The following is a 9,847-nucleotide window of genomic DNA, read 5'->3' on the forward strand; positions in this document are numbered from 1 at the left end:
AGAATACGTGCGTACATCAGTTGTAAACATCCCATATGCAGTTTCTCTCCTATAAAACTAGCTTTGTGCTTCAGACAGATGAATCCAGTTAGTAGAAGTATAATCGAAACCTCGTAACAATAAATGCAAAAACATTCATAAATGTGCTCTGTGGCCAATATAAACCTCAGTGCCCATATAAGTCAGTAAAGCTTTTATATCTATTTTTTTCCTTGCTCTTCTCCTTGCTGCCTACACTGTATGTCTAGAAGCACAGAACAAGCGATTACGATAGGCAAGTATAACTGTGTTTTGAAGGTACTGTCAAAATGCATTAGTGAAATGCCATATTAGAGCATAACTAATCTGCAGTGATCTTCCACTAACATGAATGTCACTAATGCTATGGTCTGCTGTACTGACATCATGAAGTAAAACTAAGATAGCTTTCCACAGTTATAAACCTGGCACCGCAGATCCAACATCACGCCGCAGCAGCTGATTAAGCACTCACATCCCCACCTGGTGCCAAGAAAACGGCACACACAAGCCTTCCTTTTGGCTTGTTCCCATCTTACAAATGAACTGTGCAGTGAACCTCCTTTGGACTGCCTTCAACACTGACAAAATGCCCTTATCTGAACGACGCACAGCCAGCAACCTAAGGGCAGATAGCTTACTCCAGTACTGGCACAATTTTCTCCACTGCTCTGTCCCACTTGGGACAGGGATTACAAACTGCTGTGTTCAGGGAGAGATGTCCCAGCTATGAACAGGGACACTGATTTGCACTGACCACGAAGCCCATCACTTTCAGATGTGACCATAGTTCATTTTCTAACTCCTCCCTAAGACAGAAAACGTTGCTTCTATGTTAGGACTCACTGCTAACAAATGTTTTGCTCTTTTCCCACTTCTTTTGGTTACAGTGAACACTGGGTTAAGTGTGTGTACAGCAAATACTTGAAATAGGCTAGCAGCAACTAGCCTTGTTATTCTTGGTGAATAGTGTAACTTAAGAGCTGTAATACTTACAACTGATTTAATAGCTGCCAACAGTCCTAGTTTAGAATAGAGTGATGCAATGCTTGTAAATTTGTCTGGAATCATATTAATCCCCCCTGCTACCCTGTAAGAAGTTGGAAAAGTTACTGCCCTGCCTGCTGAGTGGCACCCTCCTTTTGCTTTGCTTTATTGCAGCAATGGTTCCCTGACTCCTCAACTTTTCAGAAGTTACCCAGAGACTGATATCACCACGATCAATTCAGCGTGAGACTCCCACCCACTTTAAGAGGTGGCCACTTCTGAAGTTCAGAACCCAAGATTAAACTCAATGGGTCATCATGGGGAAGAAGGAACAGCACTTCCCATAGCTGGCTCTTCTAATGAATAGATGGACATGTGGAGCACTTTCTGCACATCCTACAATTGTTTCACTCTGAATCTGCAGGGGGGGAAAAAATAATTATCTAAAATTCACCAGAAGAAACGTCCAGCTGCCTAGTGGCCAGGGGCAGAAATTCTAGGCTTCTGGCTTGTAGGATGATTTGTACCTATCAGTTTTTGTATATCTGCACTACTGACAGCTCTGAAATGAAAGCCAGTTTCACAGAAACATGATTTCTTAGAGAATTGAAACAGCTGTTACCAATTCTTTCTAGCCTCCTGAAATATCAGATATTAATATCACATTACCAAATTCTAGATTTGCATTTAATACTGAAAATTCCCTCCTGTTCCCTTCTCCATGCACTCTCCAAAGTCTCCAATAAGCTCTGCACTTTATTTTTATCTTCTTCTTTTTACAGAATCTTTTCTCCATCTTTTACAACTGTGGCACAACAAAGTCAGCATAGCAGTTAGGGCTCAGCCAGCAGTAAATCGTTCTATAAAAAGCATCTTTCTCTTGAAATTCCAGGGTTACAATGTGCTCACCTCACAAGGATAAGTCAACATGATTCCAGTTTCTGCAATAGCATAACAAGATTTCCAAAGTGGCAGGGGAAGGATAATAAAACTCTCAGATGTTAGGAATGCTTATCCATGGTGGTTTCATTGTGTACAACTGATGTTCAACCACCTGAAGAAAGCTCTAAGAGCAGCTATCACCCAGCACCATCAACACATCTCCCCTTTCCATCTGAAACACAGGAAAGGATAAACTGGAGCTCCCTCTCCATTTTTCTCTACCCTTTGACTACTTCAGGTTTTCTTACAAAGATAACTTTCTCTGAAAAAAAGGTTTTAAAAATGAAACCTGTGTCCCTTTCTGAGGTCACTTTTGATTAGGTAATTTCTTCCCCAAAAAAGCATTGTACAGACAAAATAATTTGAAAATTAAGGCTTTAAGCAAATTTCTACTGGATCATAAGCTAAGAGAGGGAAATATTCAAGGACATTAAGAAAATGGCATAAAATAATCATAAATCAACAATAGGAGGAAAGACTAAATATTTTTAATTAGCATTTTACCCACCTAATTTCTATTATTTTTAAATAAGCCTATTACCTCAAATAGTTATTTGCACTAATATACCACAGTCCAAGTAAAATTAGAAGCTGTGTCCAATATGAGTATCCTTCCTAATATACAAGAAAAAATTACTATGATATTTTCATAGCCAAATATTACGTGAATTCCAGATTAATAAAATATCTCAGTTTTATAAGAGCTCTTGAAACAGTTCCAACTTAAGCAAGAGAAAAGTTGGCCTGGATGAGTGGTTAGGAGTTCATGTGATTATTCAGTCTTCACGTTCACTAAATTTAATATTGTCTCACTGGGGAAAGACTCCCAGAGATGAGACAGAAAAAGGCCAGTTAGACTCTGCCAAGTCCAGTGGTGAAAAACTTGGAAGTGACAACCTGGTTATCTAATTGTTAGCAGCAGGCAGCAGCAGTTTGAAGTAGCAAATTAATATGTTCAGGGGTTATGCAAAACAAGAATAATTTACAACAAATTGGTATCCAGAGCACTTTTAATCAGCCATGAGCGGAAAATCCTAAATTCCCGTTAAAATAAATTGGAGGTGCATTTGGTTCTACCTAGCCTGATTGTGACTGCAGGAATGTTGAGTGGTGAAAACAGATTAGCAGGGGCTTGGCTTTATCTATAGACTTTATCTCTCTAATTATATACTCAAGACAGAGAAAATGAGCATACAAAGTAACAGAAAAGTTATTGGAAAGTTATTCTACAGACCAGCCTTTTGCCCACATATAGAAAACAGGGTCCAACTCTGAGTTCAAGAGACCCCAAATGACTGATCGATCAGCTACTAAAGCAGTGGCTTAGTTCAGCAGTAGATAAAGAGAATAGAAAACATAAAAAGAAGGAGGGGAGGAAAAAAGCCTTCTCCTCTGGAAAATGCAAAAGGTTGTTTCCAGAGGTGACACCAGGGAAAGGGAACATGATCAGATTATAAAAGATAAATAATCAGTTAGCATGGGAAAAGTAGGTAAGACGGATCTTGCTTCTGGGGAGAGTCCTCTCAAGATCCTCACCTGCCCACTTTGATGGCCCTGCAGTAGGGTCCTTCCTACTGTCTCCCACCTCAAGACAAGGCCAGGAACTTCTTGGATGGGCCGTTAAAACCCATGAGAAAGAAACACTTTTGCATCATCACATATTTACAAGGAGAAAAACAGACCACAAAAACCAAGCACTTAGGATTGATCACTGTCAGAAACAGCACACTGGACTAGAAGACCACTTGTCTACATCCATTCTACATGGTAGTCCCTACATTTCATGGAATTGTACCAGTATAACTGGCTAAGGGTATGTTTTTCTCTTTCAGCAATTGCTGCAAAACTTCTGTGTATCAATATTTTTTCTTAATTATATCTTCATAATTTAATCTGAAGTTTTGCATTTTTATAGCCAGCAATAAAATAAGATCACCCCTCCTTTGCAGCAGCTGAAACACATTGCTAATGGATATGTAATAAGAAGTTCTTTTTAAAAAAGAATTAAAAAGCAAAAAGCTCTCAAAAACTCATATGAAAATTCTCACCTTTTTATTTTTTGAGGGGGATTTTGGGTTTTGTTTGGTTGGTTGGTTTTGGTTTTTTTTTGCTTGGGCTATGTTTAGAAGTAGACAACAGAGTTCAAACATGACTAGTCACACCATAAGGGGTTATCATGAGCAATAGTAACTACATTTGTGTATGTTCTTCACCTGGTGTAAATATGAGAGTGTAAAATACACTTGTATAAGCTTTCTTCATTGTTTACTGTGGGCTACAGGCATGGCAGATCCTCATCCTTCCTCCACACCACCACTTATTCAGCTGCAGTAACTCCTGGGCACAGCTAAGCACCCTAAGAGAACAACTGCAACCTCTATTAAAGCACCAGAAGAGGTTTCAGCAGATCCAAAGCAATTCAATCATGTGGTTGTGTTTTGTGTGGAAACATTTAATACAATTTTATTTTGTTTTGCTGATGCTAATCACATCTCAGGTAACCACTAAAGAAAGGTGGACCATCTAAACGTGTGTATTAACCTATTTAAGCTCCATGATTCTAAATCACTCTGCACATCTTCTCCTTAACAGTCATTTATATCAGCTTATCTTAAATAGCTTCTTAATCAATTCCAGTTAGAACAAAAGCAGCCTGAAATTAAGCCAGGATCTAAACAAGAGTAGCACTAGCTTAAATAAATCAGTTCCAAACAACCACCTCACCTAAAGCTACACAGCTTGCTAATGCACTAAACAAGAATATAAGCACTAAATCCAAGTAAGAGTTTCTTAAATCAGAATAATGTCCACATATGTGTTTGCAATTATCTAATTAAGCTGTTCTTACTAATCAGGACACCAACATATCTAATGGAAAATCTAGATGTGAGCCAAGAGGATTTCCTGATAAATATAGATCAAAAATCTATGCTAAAATACATCTTACAAAATCGCCAATTCTGGCATTTCTAAAATTTCTGTGGGAAAATCCCAACACACACCAGAAAGAAGAAAAAAACATACAAATTCTGCAGCAGTAGTTATTGTTTAATGATCTAATTCCTAAATTTTAGGACAGGACAGCTGAGTCCCATCTTGTCCTATTTTTCTATTCTCATCGTCTTCACACAATAGCTTCCCAGGACTTCTCTATTCTTCCTCTTTGCTTTCTTTACTTGGTTGAGCATTTCTTGAGTCTTCTTCCTCAGCTGAGAGCCACACCACCATTCTAGCTCCTGTGACAGCTCTCACACGCTGGGTCTGTCCTAGCTGGTCCCCTTGGTGTGCAAAATAAACCACACCAAAACATCAGAGTTGTGTTCTCATGATGTTCTCCTTTTCCTTTCACCTGTGCAATTATATTACAAGAAATTTTTTTTTGTTGTTTCCTAAAGTCTTATTATCACAGATACAGCAGAATATTTCCCTAATTTTCCAACAAATAATTTTTAATTTTCCTTAGAGGTCGTGGTGAGGAAGAATTTCCCAGTTGTCCTACAAGTGAGACTTATCTTCACCCTTGCTTCTAAAGTGCAAGTCACCCATCCAGCATTTTTATTTTGAAGTTGTTTTACTTAATACTTTATTTCCTTGCATACGAAGTTTGGTGAAAGCAGCTGTTTCTAGGATAACTTCCAATTTGGACAATGATTGCTTTCTGTTTGCTTGATCTATGATGATTCAAATGCTTGTTGTTAACTGAGATTTGCCCTGACAAATATGAATATATATATTTATTTCTATGTATAAATATATGTTTTATATACATAAATGAAGACATGTATAAGCACTAAAAGATAAATGCAGTAACATTAATTGTGGGAATTTCTTATTAGGAAGAACAATGCATATATTCCATTATTTTCTGGTTTATATTCCTAAACATAAAATATTAGAAACTTAACATAATCATTTTCAGTGTTAGTATGTTGATTTCCTTTAGCTTCCTGCTGTTTAATTGAGCTAAACATTGTTTGAATATCTGAGGTACAGAGTTGCCAGACATTACTAAGAACAACCTGTGGTACCATGCAGAAATTCAGGTTCTAATGCACATAAAGCCTATTTAAGCAGAAGAATACCAAACATATTCCTGTTTCAGAATAATCCTTTGTTAGAGTTCAAGTTTTCTATGATCCTACACTCAGAGAAATGGCATACTGAGTTCCAGCCTGTTCCATCTTTTTAGAAATATTCATTCATTATACAACTCCAAGACCTACAACTCCTCCTTATACAGCTCCTGAGGCTGCAGGATGCTGCTACACATGACTGGAGCTGGGCACAAGCAATGCAAAGTCCCTTTGTTATCCCACCCAGTAATTTTCTGCCACTGAGATTAAGACCAAGCACAGAAGAAAGGTAAAAACAACATTATCTGGTTTACTTTACTGGTGAGCTTTGGTAATCATAATTAACAAGAAAAAAGAAAAAAAAAAAAAACAGCAAGAAAGATGATCAGTTATAATAAGCTGCTGAAGTTTTATTAGAATAGAAAGGATTTGATGTACATGAACCATTGAATGAAAAAGAAAACAGTCTTGGGAACAGCACTGCCACAATAAAGTATAAGAACCTGCACAGAAAATATTTCCCAAGGTAAAGGTGTAAGCTGGCAGAAGATGCACATGCATGGAGTAACGTGAAAATAAATACAACTATATTTAGAGATATACTGGAATGTCATCAAGGCAGTATCTGGATTCTCCAAGGATCACTAGGCAACTCCAAAGATATTACCCATCCTCATAAAACATCCTGGGCTAATGCTATTGCAGATGTGGCAAACGCAGTTGACAAGACTAGATAAATAGATTTAAAACTTCAGTCAGTTCATATGGGGCATTTCAGAAAAATCAAGGCTGCACAGAGAAGACAAGCTAACTAAAAGCAGATAGTGCTAAACTAAGGCCATAAAAAGCTGTGCAATGGGATACTTCTGCAGAAGGAAGCCAATACAGGGTTGGAATGTAGAATGATGTGTTGCTTCAAGATTGTACTTTTGAACTTCAGGCAATAGCGAGAATGAAGTTACAACCGGGGCATTTTACATTCTAATTGAAACTTTAAAAAATATTATTGTATTAAGAGGAGGATGATGAAATTTCTGTTTTGGAGTTGAAGAAAGAGTACTGTTGCCAGGCATGTCCAATCTTACACCCAATACACTAGGAGAATTTGTTCCATTCACCCATTACCTTGTGGTGAAGTGCACGTGTACAGTGTTTACACTAAAAATGCCCACCAACTCTGTCCAGAAAAGCAACCAGAAAATTTCAGGAAACAAAATGCTGTATTTGTTTAAAAAGTCTGATTTTGTAAAAGTGGATTCAACAGCTAACCAGAAGAAAAGAAAAAAAAAAAAGCTAAAATTTAACATTATTTGTAAAAGCCTAGGAGGTATTCATAAAAAGTGAGGCAAGTGCAAGAGAAAAATGCCTGTAGTCAAGAAACTAAAGCTAACATCTTAAAAGATGAAAAGGAAACTACTGAAAACAAATAGTGTAATGATTTGGCAAAGGAGATTCTGAGATCACCATTTCAAACAGAGGTTTCAAGGTTGGATGTGACAAAGAACTACTGTGGAAAACTAGCAGTACTATCATGTAATAACCCAAAGCTAAGCACAAAATGACTCCAGAAGCTCTTTTTCAGCCCTAATATCTCTGACTCTTACTTTCAACCTTTGCCATGACATGATTTTGTTATAAACAAAGCAGCATAATGACCTTGCTCCCTGTCAGCCATTAGACAAGCAAGCGTGAGCAGCAAACACTGAAACGTGGTTACGACCCACATCTTGAGAACACGTGTTATGGGACCTTGGAGTCTCCTCTAGCAAAGTATAATTTAAATTACTTGAACAGCTTTATTCTTCCCAGCTAAACTCAAGTGTCTTGGCAGAGTGGTTGAGAAACGCTGTTGCAGCATTTCCCTCCTCTAATCCTGCCATGAGCTACTGTTGTTAATCTTTTGCTTTCCTAAAAACTAAATTCATTATTATTTTAAATAGTCATGGCAGATGTCAAACTGGTGCTATTCATGCATGGACCGAGAGATGAAGGGCTCTCCTTTGGCCCAAGTGATGCAACTGCATTGAAAGTTAATATCCTTCAATTATGCCCTTTAATCCTAATATTCCCATAAATAAGATACTTTGGACTCTTGCCAAAAAAAAAAAAAATAAAAAAATTAAATGCATAGTAAAAAAGAGAAAGATTTTAAAGGTAAATTTCAGACTAAGCAAGAATTACCTACAGTCCACTATTCATATTTTCAAAGAGAACAGTGAGATTCTTCGAAGTTTTAACTACCAATATTAAATTAGACAAAAAACCCCCAAACAAACAAACAAAAAAAAAAAACAGAGATAAAAAAAGTTACAAGAACAAAACAAATACTGTGATAGAGCCATGTGAATTACACCAGAAATAATTTGTTTATCTGGCTGTGGAAAGTTTGGAGAAATTCTCCCCCTTTCTCTGATTATTTATTTATTTATTTATTTAGTCTGTGTATGTTTGGTAATCCTAAAGAAAAGTGTCAAGGTAGCAGCACAAGCAACTTCAAAGCCTTGTTTTCAAGTAACCATTCTTGGTAAAGACAGAAAAAATTAATTTCCTTTTTGATTTAGTAATTACTTATGACATTGCCACTGTACTTTAGGAAGAGGCAGCTACATTGCAACTACTAAAACAGGATTACTTTTGAACCAGCAATGTATAAGCAGATGGGATGTTCTTGCAAAACAGGAGAAGAAAAACAGTGGCAGAAAGCAAAAATATAAGATTAAAAACTCAGCCACTCCCAAAGGAGAGAATAACCATCTTCTGCAAAAAAAGAAATGCTCTTAGAAAGCTGAAGGATGCAATCCTCATTTAAAAAAAAAAAAAAAAAAAAAAATGAACAAATTTTCCAAAAAATGGAGGCATCTTACCTTTTAGATATCAGAAAAGGAACTTCTTCCTGTACTTACACCGTAGTTATACTAACCTTTTAGAAATGCAGAATCTAGAAGTTATACTTTCTGCCTCTATAAAGAGAAAGTTAGGAAAACATTCTACCATGGGAAGAGTTTTTGGTATTTATGAAGAGTTAGCAGGGACCTGCTGGCAATTCAGATAAACAGTCATTTTGACACTTTAATGTCCTACCCTGATGTCTTCCTTTAATTAGGTGGTTTTCTCCTGCTAGTAAGTAGCATCCTCTTGAGACTGCTGTTTCACTGACTGCATGGCCTTTGGATTGATGAAGCCACTATTTGAAGAATATCTAGACAAAAATACTCTTTAGATAGTTCTTGTTTCCCATGTCACCTTTCCAAAACTCAGCACACCACTCTGAGTTTCACCCTCACATGCTGAGTATTATTTTAATCTAAAATCAAAGGCTTCACAGATACAGTGCTGCTGCTTTGACTTTCCAAAAGCTGTCGTAACAGCTTAAACATTACAGGTAAGAGATATTTTGATGGGAATCAATGACTTGCATTAAATGGTAACAAGCTGCTGCCTATTACTGTCCACTCCACACAAAAACACAGTGTAGGTGGATCAGCAAGAGAGAAACACAGTTCACCTTACCATGTGTCATTTAACCATTATTTTATTTCAAATATCAGTAATAGAGAAAGAGGGAGAGAGAAAGAAAGAGAGAGAAAGAAAGAGAGAGGAAGAAAGAGAGAGGAAGAAAGAGAGAGGAAGAAAGAGAGAGAAAGAGAGAGAAAGAAAGAGAGAGAAAGAGAGAGAGAGAAAGAGAGAGAGAAAGAAAGAGAGAGAAAGAAAGAGAGAGAAAGAAAGAGAGAGAAAGAAAGAGAGAGAAAGAAAGAGAGAGAAAGAGAAAAAAGAAAAAAGAGAGAGAAAGAGAAAAAAGAAAGGAGAAAGGAGAAAGGAGAAAGGAG

The sequence above is a fragment of the Antrostomus carolinensis genome, unplaced genomic scaffold, assembly GCF_000700745.2.
Source record: "Antrostomus carolinensis isolate BGI_N321 unplaced genomic scaffold, ASM70074v2 scaffold593, whole genome shotgun sequence".
Classification (NCBI taxonomy): Eukaryota; Metazoa; Chordata; class Aves; order Caprimulgiformes; family Caprimulgidae; genus Antrostomus; species Antrostomus carolinensis.